Source organism: Miniopterus schreibersii (genome assembly GCF_964146895.1).
Source record: "Miniopterus schreibersii genome assembly, chromosome: 2".
In the NCBI taxonomy this organism is placed as follows: domain Eukaryota; kingdom Metazoa; phylum Chordata; class Mammalia; order Chiroptera; family Miniopteridae; genus Miniopterus; species Miniopterus schreibersii.
The window spans coordinates 117831956-117848335 of NC_138102.1; the positions used below are offsets into that span (position 1 = coordinate 117831956).

General features: G+C 37.7%; 1 long non-coding RNA gene and 1 pseudogene across 3 annotated transcripts in view; both read left to right on the forward strand.

Annotated features, from left to right (window-relative positions):
* The window catches only part of LOC308552985, a 206504-nt gene that overhangs the window by 153913 nt on the left and 36211 nt on the right, over positions 1–16380 (forward strand). The window lies entirely within an intron of this gene.
* On the forward strand, positions 10968–12669 carry LOC308551114 (target of rapamycin complex 2 subunit MAPKAP1-like; annotated as a pseudogene). Its single transcript has 2 exons — positions 10968–11920; positions 12173–12669. The product of its transcript is annotated as a target of rapamycin complex 2 subunit MAPKAP1-like (transcript).

The window sequence follows — 16380 nt, forward strand, 5'->3', positions numbered from 1 at the left end:
CCTTCTCTTCTCATTCCCCTCTTGGCCCCACCTCCTCCTCTCTCTTCCTCCCCCAGGCCCTCCAACCCTCTTTTTTTCCCTCCCTCTTCTTCCTTTTTATTAGACACAAGTGGATGAGTAATGTTTTCTCAGATGATCTTAACTATGTGTGGGTGCCTCGAAGTGCATCAGGCTTTATCAATACTGTCAGACACCCAGCACAACGTCTAGAATCTGTTCCAGACAAACAACATAAGAAAAGAGCAAAGTATGACTATTCAGCCTGATTGGATAAATGGAATTTAGCCCATGGTGCTTTGTCTCTGTTTTGTTTGACTGCTTTAGGATGATTAAACCCATTCTTAGGGGAAGAAATGATAAGGAATATAACCAGTCTCTGTATCACTTGCCTTAAAATAATATGTACATTTGAGGAATTGCCTCCTTACCCTCAATGAAGAGGAAACATTTTTGGTTGGGTTCTGGATTTACTGATTTATTAAGATCAATAATAAAAGAGAAATTGAGGCTATGATTCGTGTAGAGGGATAAAAGGGATCTGGGGAAATGTTAGAATAGGGGGATCTAGCAAGTTGGTTACTAGATGAAATTACAAATATGTGGGAGCAAGGGGAAGGAATCTGAGGTGTCGCCCAGAGGGTAGGTGTGTTTATATTTGTGCTTATAACAGAAGAAAATTGTTTGAGCCTAGATGTGAAGGCACTGACCCAGAGAAGTTTCATCACTGAGCACTAGAAACCACATCGCATTAGAGTTCTTAGCAGATGACAAATTCAACTATACTTGAGTGAGACTCTGCTACCAATTATATTTAAGTCAGGTGGACCCCTTTAATCTTTGTGGAGGAAGGAAACTGGCCACTTCCTCACAGATCTTTCCATGACTGCCCAACAAGGGAAATGCTGTGCCATGACAAGAAACGGTTCTGATCTTGCCTTACGCCATCTTTAAGCCCCTTTCAATGCCTCTAGAAAAACTGTAATCGCCAAAGTCACTTCTGGACCTAGCAAGAAGCCAGAGAGGAATTCTCATACCTTTTACTTAAGGAGCTAAATTAAACAAACTTATCTCATTACATTTAGGGAAAATGGGTATTTGACATGGGACATCACCAGAGCCCCTATCCAAGCAACTCTTGACTGCCTGCTGTGGCTCTTCCTCCACCTCAGTGTGGGTGAGACGTGGCTTTGAGGACTCTGAGGTCATGCAGACTTCTGAAGCTCAATAAAATATTCAGAATTCTGGAGAAGAAGCTCCAATATTTAACAATTTTCATTTTCTTATAATTCATTAATAATTCACCATGATAGTATAATTGAAATAGAGTAGTATCAATAATTCATTCCATATTTACCTATTTTGATTTTTTTTTTAAATATGTTTTTATTGATTTCAGAGAGAGGAAGGGAGAGGGAAAGAGAGAGGGGGAGAGAGAGAGAGAGAAACATCAATGATGAGAGAGAATCATCAATTGGCTGCCTCCTGTATGCCCCCTATTGGGGATTGAGCCCACAACCTGGGCATGTTCCCTGACCAGGAATCGAACTGTGACTGCCTGGCTCATGGGTCTATGCTCAACCACTGAGAAACACTGGCTAGACTCAATTTTGATTCTTTCAGTCATCAACTGCCTTCAGAAAAATACTCCATTGAGGGATCAGTACTTATTAGTGAGTTCAGATTTGTATTATTTCATCACCAGTTTTTCTCTTCTTTCCCACATTCCCTACCCTGCTTGGCAAATTGTGAGCAAAGCCAGCCAAGTGCCCCAGAGCAACACGATACCACTCCTCCCAATGATCCAGAACCATACCCCAAAAAATCTGTTTTGAAAATTACTTTTCCATGAAGTTGTTCCCAATATATATAAAATCACACATCTAGATATAGAACCTCTTGCCATCAAGGTCATCTTCAGGACCTGAGGCATTAGTTCCAGGCAATGCAGGCCCCTGTGACAAAGAACCAGACCTCAGCTGAAGGAGCTGAGGCAAAAATCTAACTGGCAGCTTCATATGAATCAAAAAAGGCTGCCTTCCTGAAGCATTTTACTTATCCATCTGCTGAGCACCAGACAATAAAAAGAAACAGAAAAATGTATATCCCCCCAAAAAAGAAAATGATAAGAATTTGGCAAACCCCTCTGGTCAAAGTGTTTTACTACAACTCAGAACTAGCTAAATTTGTACATGATGATCTGGCCCAGACAGAGAATAATGCTTACACATAAAGGCTTCAGAGTTCCAGTGTCACCCCGGAGAGTATAGGAGGAAGAGTGCTGCAGGTGTAGATGACGTAGTATACCCCTCATGCTTACTGATGCAAAATGTCACTCCAGAATATGACTGTGATTTATTTATAGAATTGAAGTGGTTTCCAAGGAATGGTATTATTTCTCCCTGCCACACTATATTTTCCCATGTTAACAATTTACTCTGCTGGATTCTCCTTATCTTCTCAAACTCTAAATTGTAGAGTTACCCTGGTTGTAATTTTGGGGCTCCTCATCTTGTTTCATTAGTTTATGTCACCTATATCCTACTAACTCCTAAATTTTTATCTACAGTCCAGTATTTCTCCCCGACACATTCATTTGATGAAATAAACTTGTTAAAGTCTGTTTTAAACTATTTTAGGTGAAGTTATTTTACTACTTTAAGCAGTTTATTCACCTAGGACTGAAAACAATATATACATTTTAGGTTTTTTGCAAAGTTGAAATGAAATACCTTAGTGAACATAATTTTTTTTTAATTTTAGGAGGCCAATGCCTTATCTAGTAAGCTACTGGGGCTTTTTAAAATTTTAAAGTGCTAAAGATATAAGGGATTAAAAATTAGAAAAAGGCCTTTATGTTACTTCTCAGATATGCCCAGATATTAAAGTTTTTAGTGGCATAAATACAGTTCTACTTTTCAAAATGATATTCTTCTATTCAATATATAATGACTATATCTTGTAAGAATATGAATTTTCTATGAGACTCACTAGACAAAAATTATATGTCAACTTTGAAAATGTGTCTGGAGAACATATTTTTCCTAAATAGATCCTTTAGGAGGAAAATGTTGTATCCCCAAAGAAACTAATATGTTCCTGATAAAATAGCACCAAACCAATCCAGAAAGACAAACTGATCTATTTATAATATTTATTTTCTAATTATTCTTTGGAGAAATTTTTTTTAAAAACCATAACTAAAAAATTAATTAGAACAATCAAGAAAAGTTTATTCTTTAAAATATTAAAGTTTAAAGAGGAGTTCAATTAACTTTTTACACTTTCAAATTGTTATGTTGTCATAAAGACCTGGGCACAGTGACGCTGCAAGATGTTCTTGCTCTTAAGTCTAATTATACAAAATATAATTGCTCTAAAATATAAAAAGGGATCAGCAAGGGATATGACTAACTAATAAATGTGGATGAAATGAAAATAAAATGTATAAACTAAATACTATTTTTGTAACCTAATGTATTTTTTCAACACTATTTGCTGGGTAATTATAATTAATCCAAAAGAAAACCTGGCAACCAGTGCTTTTTACTCAATTTATGGGTGATGAGGGCATAGAGCAGGTAAGATAATAGCTCCATTAATGGGGCAGATTTTAAGCATAAAATTAACTTTTGAATGTTAGAAGAAAAACATTTCAAGATTTGAAGAACCCTGCAGCAATTATTAACACCTCTGACAAGCATTCTCTAAGTTCTAATAATCAAACAAAATAAAAGTTCTTTGTCCTACACACCTTCAACGCTTCAATCCAGGCCAGTCAACCCACCCACACTGTTACATCTTCAATCTCATCTTCATTATGAAATCTGTAATTTCAAATTGATTTTCCCCTTTCAAGAACAACTTCTTATTTTCCCCCTTTACCAATTCTTCAGTATTATAGAATCTGATCATTATTCTCATCATGATCTGTTACCCCTCTACTTATTTCTATTCTCCTCAATCTTTATTTCTTCAACCTTTCTAATACGGGCACACATTTCAATAAAATTCTCACCATAATTTTCTTGAAGATCAGCTAAAACATGCAAAGTTATCACAGAAAGCCTCAATGGATGCGGTGAAAATAACTGGCAAAGGTCATTATGATTATAAAATAAGGAGAGATCATCAAAAATAACAGAAGATAAATATTATGATAGATTAAAAACAAGGAAAACATGACTAAGAAATAGCAGTAAAAGCAATTCACCAGGAGAGAAATCTAGGTGAATATAAGATCCCTGTGGCATATGTAGAAAAGATGGTTACAAATAGCCAAGAGTTGAATAGGTCTTATTAGCCTCATTGGGCCTCTTTTTGTGTTCTTGAATTCACTTATTGGAAAGAAAAGCATATGCTGGTACATTCCTCAGGCTGTGGTCTCTTATGACCATTATTCTAGTGTTTGTGTCTTAGCAAACAACTAATTGGGGTTATTTATGAACTAGGTGGTACTAATGCTATAGCTTTAAATCTTATTTTATAGTAAATGTTTTGGGCAACAATGGCTGTAAGGCACCCCTCTTCCTTAAAGATACACATGTTAAAATTACATCTGTTAAAATATAAAGACAAGTATGACTGATGTGGGTTCAATACATAAACAGGGCCTCTAATTTTCCAAGTGGAAACAATAAAGTCTGTGTGTCTGTTTTTCTGCCAGTACCATGCTGTTTTGAATATTGTCACTTTGTAGGATAATTTAAAGTCAGAGAGTGTGATACCTCTGGCTTTGTTCTTTTTTCTCAGGATTGCTTTGCCTACTTGGGGTCTTTTGTAGTTCTTTACAAATCTGATTTTTTTTGTTCTATTTCTTTTAAAAATGTCATTGGGATTTTGATGGAGATTGCATCAAATCTGTATATTACTTTGGGTAAAAGGGCATTTTAACTATGTTGATTCTTACAATCCATGAACACAGAATATCTTTCCATTTATTTGTGTCTTCTTCAGTTTCTTTTAATAATGCCTTACAGTTTAAAGTGTATATGTTCTTCACATCTTTTGTTAAGTTTATTCCTAGGTTTTTATTCTTTTTGTTGTAATTTCAAAAGAAATTTTTTATTTCTTTTTCTAGAATTTCAATTTTTAATATATAAGTATGGAATGGATTGTTGTATGTTGATTTTGTGCTCTGCAACTTTACTATATTTGTTTATTTTGGCGGGGTGGAGTCTTTAGGGTTTTCTACATATAAAGAATCATTTTATCTGCAAAAAGTGATAGTTTTACTTCTTTATTCCCAAATTGCATGCCTTTTATTTCTTTCTCTTGCCTGATTTCTCTGGCTATGACTTTCACTACCTTTACCTGTTATGTTGAATAATAGGTAAGAATGGACACACAGACCAATGAAACAGGATTTCAGAGTTTAAAATTAAACCCACGTGTATATGGGCAAATAATCTTCAACAAAGTAATCAAAAACATACAATGGGATAAAGAGAGCCCTTCAGTAAATGGTGCTGGGAAAACTGGAAAGCCACATGCAAATAAATGAAACTAGATTGCCAATTGTCACCATCCACAAAAATTAACTCAAAATGGATTAAACTATAAAACTGAAAAAATAAATTACATAAAAGAAAACACAGTTACTAAACTTACGGACCTCTGTCTTACAGAGGATTTTAGCCATCATGGCTCAGCAGTTGAGTATCAACCTATGACCCAGGAGATGGCGGTTCAATTCCTGGTCATGGCACATGCCTGGGTTTCATGTTCAAACCCCAGTAGGGGGCCTGCAGGAGGCAGCCGATCAATGACCCTCTCATCATTGATGATTCTATCTCCCTCTCTCTTCCTCTGTCTAAAATCAAAAAGACATATTAAAAAATAATAACAAAGAAAAGAGAGGATTTTATAATCTTGACCTCAAAGTCAAGGGAAGCAAAAGCAAAAATAAATGAGTAAGATTATATCAAGCTAAAAAGTTTCTGCACAGCAAAAGAAACCATCAACAAACAAAAAGGCAACCAGAAACTGTCAACAAAACAAAAAGGCCACCAAACAAATGGGAGAAGATATTTGCAAACAACACCTCTGATAAGGGGATAATAGCAAAAATACAGGGGTGGACAAAAGTAGTTTTACAGTTGTAACACAAATAAGAATACTCACAACTGTAAGCCTACTTTTGCCCATTCATGTATATAAAGAACTCACACAACTCAACAACATAAAGACAAATAATCCAATTAAAAAGTGGGCAGAGGACCTGAACAGACACTCCCAAGAAGACACACAAATGCCCAACAGATATATTAAAAAATGCTCAACTTCACTAGCTATGAGGGAAATGTAAATCCAAACTACAATGAGATACTACCTCACACTTGTTAGAATAGCTATCATTAACAAGACAAGTAACAGTAATTGTTGAAGTGGTTGTGAAAAAAAAAAAAAAGGAGCCCTCATTCGCTTCTGGTGAAAATGTAAACTGGTATAGCCACTATAAAAAACAGTATAGAGTTTCCTTGTAAAATTAAGATTACTGTTAACACATGACCCAGCAACCCATCTTTTGGGTATCTACCTCCAAAATTTGAAAACATTCATTCATAAAGATATACATACCCTTATGTTTATTGCAGTGTTATTCATGGTGGCCAGGACATGGGAACAACTGAAATGTCCTTTGATAGATGATTGGATAAAGAAGATGTGGTACACATATACAATGGAATACTACTCAGCTATAAGAAAATAAGAAATACTGCCATTTGTGACAACATGGATGGATCTTGAGAATATCATGCTAAGTTAAATAAGTCAGGCAGAAAAAATCAAGAACAATAGGATTTCACCCATATGTGGGGAATAAAACTGAAAACAACAAACAAACAAGACAAACATAGACACAGCCAAAAGTATGGTGGTTACCAAAGGGTAAGGGGGTGGAAAAAAGGAAGTAAAGGGTAAAGGGGGTTATGTATATAGTGATGGAAGGAGTTTTGACTTTGGGTGGTAAAGATACAATGCAATATACAGATGATTTATCATAGTATTGTACACTTGAAACATAATTTTATTAACCAATGTCATCCCAATGAATTTAATTTTTAAAAAAACACAAAACAGTATACAAACCACTCAGGACTAGCCTCATAGTGTGTGACCTGGGCAATCACATATAATCCCATGTTCTGAAGGGTCCCAGCTTGGTTTAATGCTCTGTTGTTGTTTTTTTCAAATTCCTAATAATTTTTTTTTTTTTAATTTATGTTTTGCCAGTGAGGAGTGAGGGGACAACGGAGCATGCATGTTAGCAGAAAAGATATGCACAATATACATGTCCATCACTGTTCCTTGTCACCCCATTAGCATACAGCTTCGCAATACTCCATGAGCACAGAATTCTTGTGGGCACACAATTTGTGGGAGTTCCATGAGACTCAAAGTGAGCTCAAGGTCACAATGTTACAACTATGACTGAACAAGCAGAGCATGCCACTCCTTAGAGGTCATACTTTCTGTTAGAACCAGAGCATGCTTCAAATGCAGACAGAAGAAAATGGCATTCTAAGAAACATGAACAACAAGGGAATCCTACCATATCCTTTTGTAATTGTGTTACTTCCCTGTTTTAGCTTAGCACTTACATAGAAAATGATGACATTGAAGAAAAGGGAAAGACAGGGCGTCTATAGCTCCCTTTCATTTTCTTACTCATCAGGGAGCTGAAGGTAGTGTGTTGGTAGATTGTTTGCATATCAAGATGTGAAATATAAACAGTTGAGTTAGTTTTGTGCAGCATTTCCATGTGTCTGAAATATGAATTGTATACTGTTGATGGTTATGCATACAAGTTAAATGTTCTTATATTTGTATAGTAAACCAGCATTAAGTGACATAAATATGAGCAGTAAAATTCATGTTAAAATTAAAAAAAAAATTTTTACATATAATGAAATTAAATAACAAGTAGAAAACGCAATGTCGAGTCAAGAGAGAGACTGTGGAAAGAAGAAAAAGGCATTAAGTTTTGTCACTTTTAATAACTTTTTTCTCCTTTTTGTACACAGGGTTCTGCGTTTTAGTGTTGCACCAAACTCCACAAATTATATAGCCTATCCTTCAACAACCAGTTTACAAATAGAGAGGTTTGAGTATCGAATCATAGGTGAAAGACAAAAACTGAAAAAGATCATGGGGAGGCTTACCATTGGGAATAAACCCTGCTTGCTTACGTATTTGGACACAGGAAGACAGGATGCACAAAATATTGTTTATGTAGTCACAACACTTAACATGTGTGCACCAACAGTTTTGACTTTAGGAGAAAAAACAATGTAGTGTAGAGCAATAATTTTCTGTTCTCTACCCAAATCTCCCCTCCCACTTTTGAGAGTAAAACGAGTAATTAGTTGATATTACAAGTTGAGAAAATTTAGAAATAATTATATTATTGGATATCATACTTTTTCTAAAGAAATTTGCTACTTAATATTATACTCTAATATATAGGAGAAATACAGTGATAGACATAGGTGGATCATACAAAACAGATAATTCCCTTTATTTCATTCATCTTCAGTATGCTTTGTGTCAGGTTTTCCCAGGTAAGAATACTTACTATAAGAGATTGAGATCAGTCAATGGCTTTCTATAACAAGCGCTCTCATCACAAAGATATTTTCCAGAGTTTAGTCAATTATGTCGTCCTTCATTCATCACATCTCCGTTGCTCAACATGTTAGCTAATCTTGATTTATTTATTTTGACATTTTCCCTAACTCAGTGCAGATGGAAGTAAATGCTTTTAGAACCTGGAACAACCTTTAATTCCTATCAACTAAGGAAATACTACATACAGGCCATTGTCATTCCTATTGCATTTAGAAACAGGAATAAAACTATACATTTTCTTTTCAAATTTGGTGGTTTCTTAAAGAAGGAGCCAAATGTTTCTACTAAAATGAGCTAATTATTGGTGGAAATGATTAACATTTGCATGCACCTTGTGCCCTGAAGTTTCTCTTGCTTTTTCTTACACATATGTGGTTCTCAGTAATTGCATACCTACAGAATCCTTCAAATGCTATATTATTTCAATTCGCTCCGGATGACTGCATAGAAGCTTTGGCACATAGGTCCCCTGCGGAAGAGTGTTTGCATCTGCAGTTGCAGATTCTGTTTTTTCTTTTTTTCTTTTCACAATCATGTCAATGCAGTCCTCTTTTCAGGCATTTACATCTAATATGAATATTTGCTTTCTCTGGAGGTTGCCAGTTTCACTAGTCACTTTTATTACAGATAATGGACTCAGGGTTAACTTTTGGAAAGTAATACATTATACATATTCTTTGAGAAACAAGAAGGTCAATCTTCTTTACCTTTGTTTTCTAAAAGGCATGAGATAAAGCCCCCCACCTTTCTATGGCTCTATAAAATATTGTTTGTAATATATTTATTATACTAAATATCATTTAAAAAATAATTTGTTCTCTCACCAAAAAAAAACTTGTGAGCTTTTGGCAGAGGCAGGTAGGGTAGAATGAACAGAAATTATTACTTGTTCATTTTGCATTCTCAGTACTTAGCAAACTATTTCATATGAGTGCTCAATAAATGTTTGTTCAATAAATGTAATGGTAGAATTTTAACTTAAGTTTCCCCCAGGGAGATTGCATTCACAGTCATAACTCAAATGTCACTGGTGTGTTCTACTTACATACAGAAGGGATTCTAGTTTCCTGTTGTGGTGTGTGGTTATATATGGTGGTGACTTATATGGGCTCATAAACAGTGCTGTTGTTGCTTTCTCTATAAAGCTGTCTGAAACGGAAACCACACACTATTGGTATGCTATGGATACCATTCACAATGATACAGCCTTCTTGTTTACAGTATTAATTTCCCAAAGCTAAGCCTTGAGCTGTGAAAGCATTACTAGTTTTCCATCATATTGTTCAGGTGCTATACTGTTTTCTATGTAAAAACAGGTACTATGTTCTCTCCAAACATATGAGAGATGGGATCCTCATTAATTCATTTACTCAATTAACAAATATGTGTTGAATGTGTTCTGTGTGCAAAGCACTGTTCTAAGCACTGAACATCAAATAATGAACAAGATAGCAAGGGTAAAGCACTAAACAAGACAACAAAAGTAACTATTATTGTGGCTTATATATGTGAGTGAGAGTAGAGAGAGTAAATACTTGACGAATTTATGATTGTGGATGGTGCTATAGCATGAGGTGCGCTCCATATCTCAAATGCCTTATTTCTTTCTATCTGAGTCACAAGTTTCTTTCCTATCTTATAGCTTCTGAAATCAAGATGTCTGTTACATTGACATGTAAATTTAATGCAGGGTATCCTTTTATGTTGTTTTCTGTGAAAACTTGTCATTGATTGTGTGCGTTATGAAGAATGGCTTCCCAGGATGAAGGCAATACTGCAATACCTTCTGAAGACACCACTTTCTAAGTTTCGCCTGCTGTCTTTCTCATGCAGCACTGAAAGCTAGTTCATTTAACTGAGCTGAGAAGTAGATAGCAGACAGCACACCGCATGTCTTTCTCCCAAGGTCCTGTGTTCAACTTTCTCCATAAAGGGAGCCAGCTGCTCCTTCCCAGTCAGGGACTTCCCTGTGCATGCACAAGGTGTGGTTCGGGGTGGGTCACAGGGTGACTCAGGGTAACAGGGCTGCTGCTCAGAGGCAGGTCATGAGGACAAGAGCTGACAACAGGAGCTAAACCCGCGGGTAGGAGAGCCAGTCCCTGAGGATTCCGAGAGTTTGGGGCTGGGGCCTGGAGGTGCAGGGGAGCAGGGCCCTCCCCCCAAGGACTGTGTCCTAGGCTGACCCGGCCATAGTGCAGCAGCACCCTCAGGTTAGGAAGACTCAGGGTAAATTATGCAGCTGGTACGAGAGAGCCAGGATTCGAACCCAGGTAAGTGAGCTGGTGAAGCAATATCAAGAGAAGAAAATAGCTTTTTAAGGAAACTGGCCCACAGAAAGGATGGCCTTCTCAAACAATCCAACTGTCATTCTAGCTCATATTCTACAGTCACATGTGACCAGTGATGACACAGGAATGTGTGGGGTGGTTCTCATTGATCATGATGTTGACCTAGAGAAGATTCATACTCCTTCAATGCCTAGAGACAGTGGGTCAGAAATTCAGGGAAGCGATGGTGAGACTCGGGCCTATGTACATGCCTAGTCAGTGGGTATTACCTCAAGTTGGGACTTTGGTATTAGAAGACACTCAAATACAGCTCAAAGCTTAGAACAAGTCCGAAAAGAGAGAAATCCAGATCAAATGCAAAAATATTCAGTGGAAAGAAAGCAATTCCAAGCAGTCAGCCCAGGAGTTAGTCACTATTTGAAAAAATAGTCCCTCAAAGAGAAACCTCCAAGTTCTAGAAAGAAGTCGTATTCTCTGTAAGCCTGGAGTAGTGCCCCCTGCTGCTGAACAACCCGTTTAATGAGTATTCCGAATTTGAGGGCATGGGTCATGCAGGCACAACAGCCACCAAGAAGATCGCTATCTACCTCCCCCTACACTCAAGCCAGGACAGACTGCTGCCAATGACTGTGGTGACAATAGCCAGCACCAGGGTACAGGACCTAATCAGGCTCATCTGTTGGCAGTACACAAGCGAAGGACAGGAGCTAAAGTTCAATGACAATGTTAGTGCCTACTGTGTGCATATCACTGAGGATGAAGGGGAGTTTGACACATTTCCCCCACTGGGTTCCAACAAGCCCATTCATAAGTTTGGCTTCAGTACTTTGGCCCTGGTTGAAAATTATTTATCTCCTGGTCTGACATCCAAAGAGTCACTCTTTGTTCAAACAAATGCTGCACATGGATTCTCCCTTATTCAGGTGGACAACACAAAGGTCACCATGAAAGAAATCTTGCTAAAGGCAGTAAAGCAAAGAAAAGGAGTCCAGAAAATTTCAGGTTCAAGGGTGGACAATTTTGGGGGGTTTTGTGTGTGTGTGTTTTTTAAATATGTCTTTATTGAGTTCACAGAGAGGAAGGGAGAGGGAGAGAGATAGAAACATCAATGATGAGAGAGTCATTGATCAGCTGCCTTCTGCATGCCCCCCACTGGGGATCGAGCCTGCAACCCAGGCATGTGCTATGACCAGGAATCTAACCGCAATCCCCTGGCTCATAGGTTGATGCTCAACCACTGAGCCACTCCAGCCCAGCCAGGTGGGGTTTTTGAAAAGGACTCACAAATTGACATAGCTAAGGTACAAGATATGCTTAGCAGCCACCATTACAAGTCATTCAAAGTCAGCGTGATCCACAGACTCCGATTCACAACTGATGTACATTTAGGTATTTATGGAGACAAAGTAGAGATAGACCCTGTTAAGAATCAGAAAACTAGCACTAAGTTTTGTATTAAGCAGAAACCCATCTCAATCAATTCTGACCTGCTCTGTGCCTGTGACCTTGCTGAAGAAAAAAGCCCCAGTCATACAATATTTAAACTCATGTATCTAAGCAATCATGACTATACACATCTCTACTTCGAATCTGATGCTGTTACTGTCAATGAAATCATGCTCAAGGTTAACTACATCCTGGAATCACAAGCAAGCACTGCCCAGGCTAATTATTTTGCTCAAAAACAAAAAAAAAACACACACTGAACAGATATACAAGCTTCAGCTTCCAGAAGAAATCAGGACAGCAATGACACTGGCCTCCAGCCTCAATCTGTTGCTGTAGCTCAGAACCTATCTGCTAGGACCAGGTGGCCTACAGCTTCCCTCTGTGTCCTGCAATCCTCAGGGGAGGCCAGTCCCTAGCTCCCAGGCAAAAGGCTGGTGGGCTCCTGGGAAGGGGTGGCACCCCTTAGGATGGAGCTGGGGATATTTCCATGGGACTGAAGCCTGAGTAGCAGTGGCTTTAATTAGTGTTTAGGGCCAGACGACACTGGGAGGAACCAAGTGCTGCCCAGCCATCATCACTGCCTGCCTACCCTTCCCAGGCATGTACATAGCCATGCCCAGACATTTCCTTGCAACTTAATAAAATTTCTTAAAATGAAGAACAAAAATGTATATTTATTTTTCCTTTTAATAAACAAGTGTACTCTTTAAAAAAAAATCTTTCTCCATAAAGGCCCTGCCCCATGCCTCTTAATCAGCTCATAAGATATAAAATTTTTAAATTAAAAATTTTTTAACACATTTTTTTAAAAATGTATCTTTATTGATTTCAGAGAGAGGAAAGGAGGGGGAGAGAAAGAGATAGAAACATCAATGATGAGAGAGTCGTTGATCGGCTGCCTAGCCCGCAACCCGGGCATGTGCCCTAACAGGGAATCGAACCCCGATCTCCTGGATCCTAGGTTGATGCTCAACCGCTGAGCCATGCCTGGCCAGGCTAAATTAAAAACTTTTAATGTTGACATTATTGTAGGTGTCCCCTTTTCCCTCTTTGCCCACTTCCACCTGCCCTGCCTCCCCCTTCCTTGGCCTTCACCAAACTATTATCACTGTCCATAGGGTAGGCATGTACTTTCTTTAGCTAAGCCCTTCACCTTCTTTATCCAGTCACCCCCACCCCTATCCGCTCAGGCAACAGCCATTCTGTTCCATATATCCATGCTTTCGGTTCCACTTTGTTCATCATTTTGTTCATTGGACTCCACATATATGTAAGACTATATGGTATTTGTCTTTCTCTGGCTCATTTCAGATATATTAATAGGCCTGTGTGATCCTCTTCACTAGATATATTCAGTGGTGCCTCAAATTTAACCACAGGCTCAATTTAATCTCAAGCTGTAACTATAGATGGAAACTATCTTACTCCATCTTCTCCTTTTACAGATAAGATTAAAGCCTCAGAGGTTCAGATGTTCAAAGTCTACTTCAGTGTCAGGATTGGAGCCCATGTATCTTTGGAATCCAGTTGGAATCCATTTATCTTTCCGTAAGACTATGCTACCAACTTACTATAAATACTTTTTAAAATTTTTTTCACCTTTCCTCCAGACATTATTCTTTCTAAATAACACATGTGAAATCTTCAAAATAATATTCAAGACCTTCCAACAAGCTATGAAGGATATTATTTGATGACTGCTCTGTAGTGGGGCTGCAGGACATAGAGAATATGTAAGAAGCCACCTAAGCCCTTAAGAACCACAGTGTCATGGACAATTGACTATCAAGCATTGTAATTTACAATCATCTCTAAACACTGCTTACTTAAAAAGAATATATTAGTGTTATATAAACAATTTCTATTCAGTAATTACTTAAAATGATTGTCAATTGTTGGTCATACCTAGGTAGGATCCTATTAAACACAAAGGACAGTATAAATTCTGGATAATCTGTCAGTGTAGGCTTCATGGTTGATGATAAAAAAGAAAAGTTATATAAAATGCACTGCAGGGGACATTATTCCACTCTTTCTCTAAAGATTATTTTTAGCCAAGCAGTGGTAAAGCTAATAACATTCTTCCTTTATGGAGAAGGCCAAGAGCCGCTTCTATATTCTCCTTCCTAACAGGCAGTGCACACCAAGGTATCAATGGGAAATGATGGTGGGAAATTTTGCTCAAATAAAAGATGATTTCTTTTTCTGAGAGTGCTATGAAGAAAAAAACGTATGTGAAAGATTTTAAACTTTGTGATTTATGTCTTAAAGGTGTTGAATAGGAATAATGCTGCTTTTATGTAAGGTAGAAGGACGACATACACTTAGTATTGAAAGCGTTTGGGAAGAATGCTGTACTCTTCACTGCTTTTTAATCTTGAATTTAGAATCATGGTTTTTGCCAACGATCACCCAAGGATTACCACAAGGAATTACATACACCACACGCAAATATGTGATGGGAAGCCTTGGAAAAGGATGGATGTTTCCAGTCCATCTTTGGAAAACCGCTTAACACTTCTCCTGAAGACCCTCATAAGAACGCGTATGTGAGGGGAGCAGTAGCTGATGAAATAAGTCTGGAAAGTTCCATACATCTTTCCTAAAGATTAAAATGCACATTAGCAAATGTGTTACTTTGCTAGAGCTGCTGTAACAGAGGAGTACCACAATCTGGGTGTCTTAGAACAATAGAAATGCACTGTCTCACAGTCTGAAAGCCAAGTCTGAAATTAAGGTGTTAGCAAGGCTGTGGTCCTTCTGAATGTGTAGGAAAGGATCTGTTCCAGAACTCTCTCCTGTTAGGATGTCAACAAATAAAATTTTAGGTGATACAAGTAAATCAAAAACAGCATATTAAAATCTTATGGAATAGCATTAAAAATAAGATTGAACTTTGGTTTTATTTAGGAATTCCTGATTTTTTTTTCAGAATAGAACACTTTATTACTGTGTTCCTATTAGCATCTTATAAACTAGTATAAGAAAGAAGCAAAAGGGAAATTAAGGCATGAAATGTAGCAAATACCTAAATTTAAGGTGGTAGTGGTATGAATGGAAAATGGAACTTGAGAAGGAAGTTGTGTAATTGCTAAGAAGTAGAAAGACAGAAGTATAATAAATATGAAGAGATTTCAACACAAAGAAGAAACTTAGTGGTGTCCTGCCTGTATCAATTGGCTTTTGCTGGATAACAGAATACCCCATATCTCAGTGGCTTAAAGCAGTCAACATGTATTTCCACCATCTGTGCCCTTCAGCTGCTCTATACTGAACTCGGCCGATCACTGCTTATTCACTCATGCATCTGTGGGCTGGCTTTGCTCCATGTGTCTCTCCTTCTCCTGAGATCAGTGGGTGTGCCCAGCATGTCTTCTTATGGCAACGGCAGAGGTACAAGAGGGCAAATGAAACTATCTAAGGCCTTCTGAGGCCTGGGCTTTGAACTCCACAAATTTGCTTCTGACTCAATTTATTGGCCAAAACAAATCACATAATTGAGCCCCATTAGAGTCAGAGGGCATTCATCTTCACATCTGAAGGCATTTGTATGCTGACCATCCCACCTGAAGGCTAAAGGCCAAAGTAAGAACTTTTTACATTTTTTAATTTCTCTCTTTGACCTGGCACTTATGGGCTTTCACAACACTACCTAAAACTAATACCCAGGGAATCTAAAGACTGACCAAGGGAACGTCTGATGCATATGTACATGTTTAACAGTGATATAAAGTGTATGTTAATGGATACTGAGCTGCAGATATTCTGGGTATATATCCTTACCATATGTGAACACAAACACACAACACAATTATTTGCTCTGCACACTGGTAGACCAAAACTTTGGCCTCTTCAATGTAACCTCTCTCTTCTCTGATTCTACTTTTTAACTTTTAAGTTAAGACAGCTAGTGTCTTTCACCTCTTTCTGTTGGACCACATTTTAAAATATGCAGTACTCTAAGGAACAGTTCAGTGACCTGAAATACGAAACCTGAGAATTTCATTAGAGATAT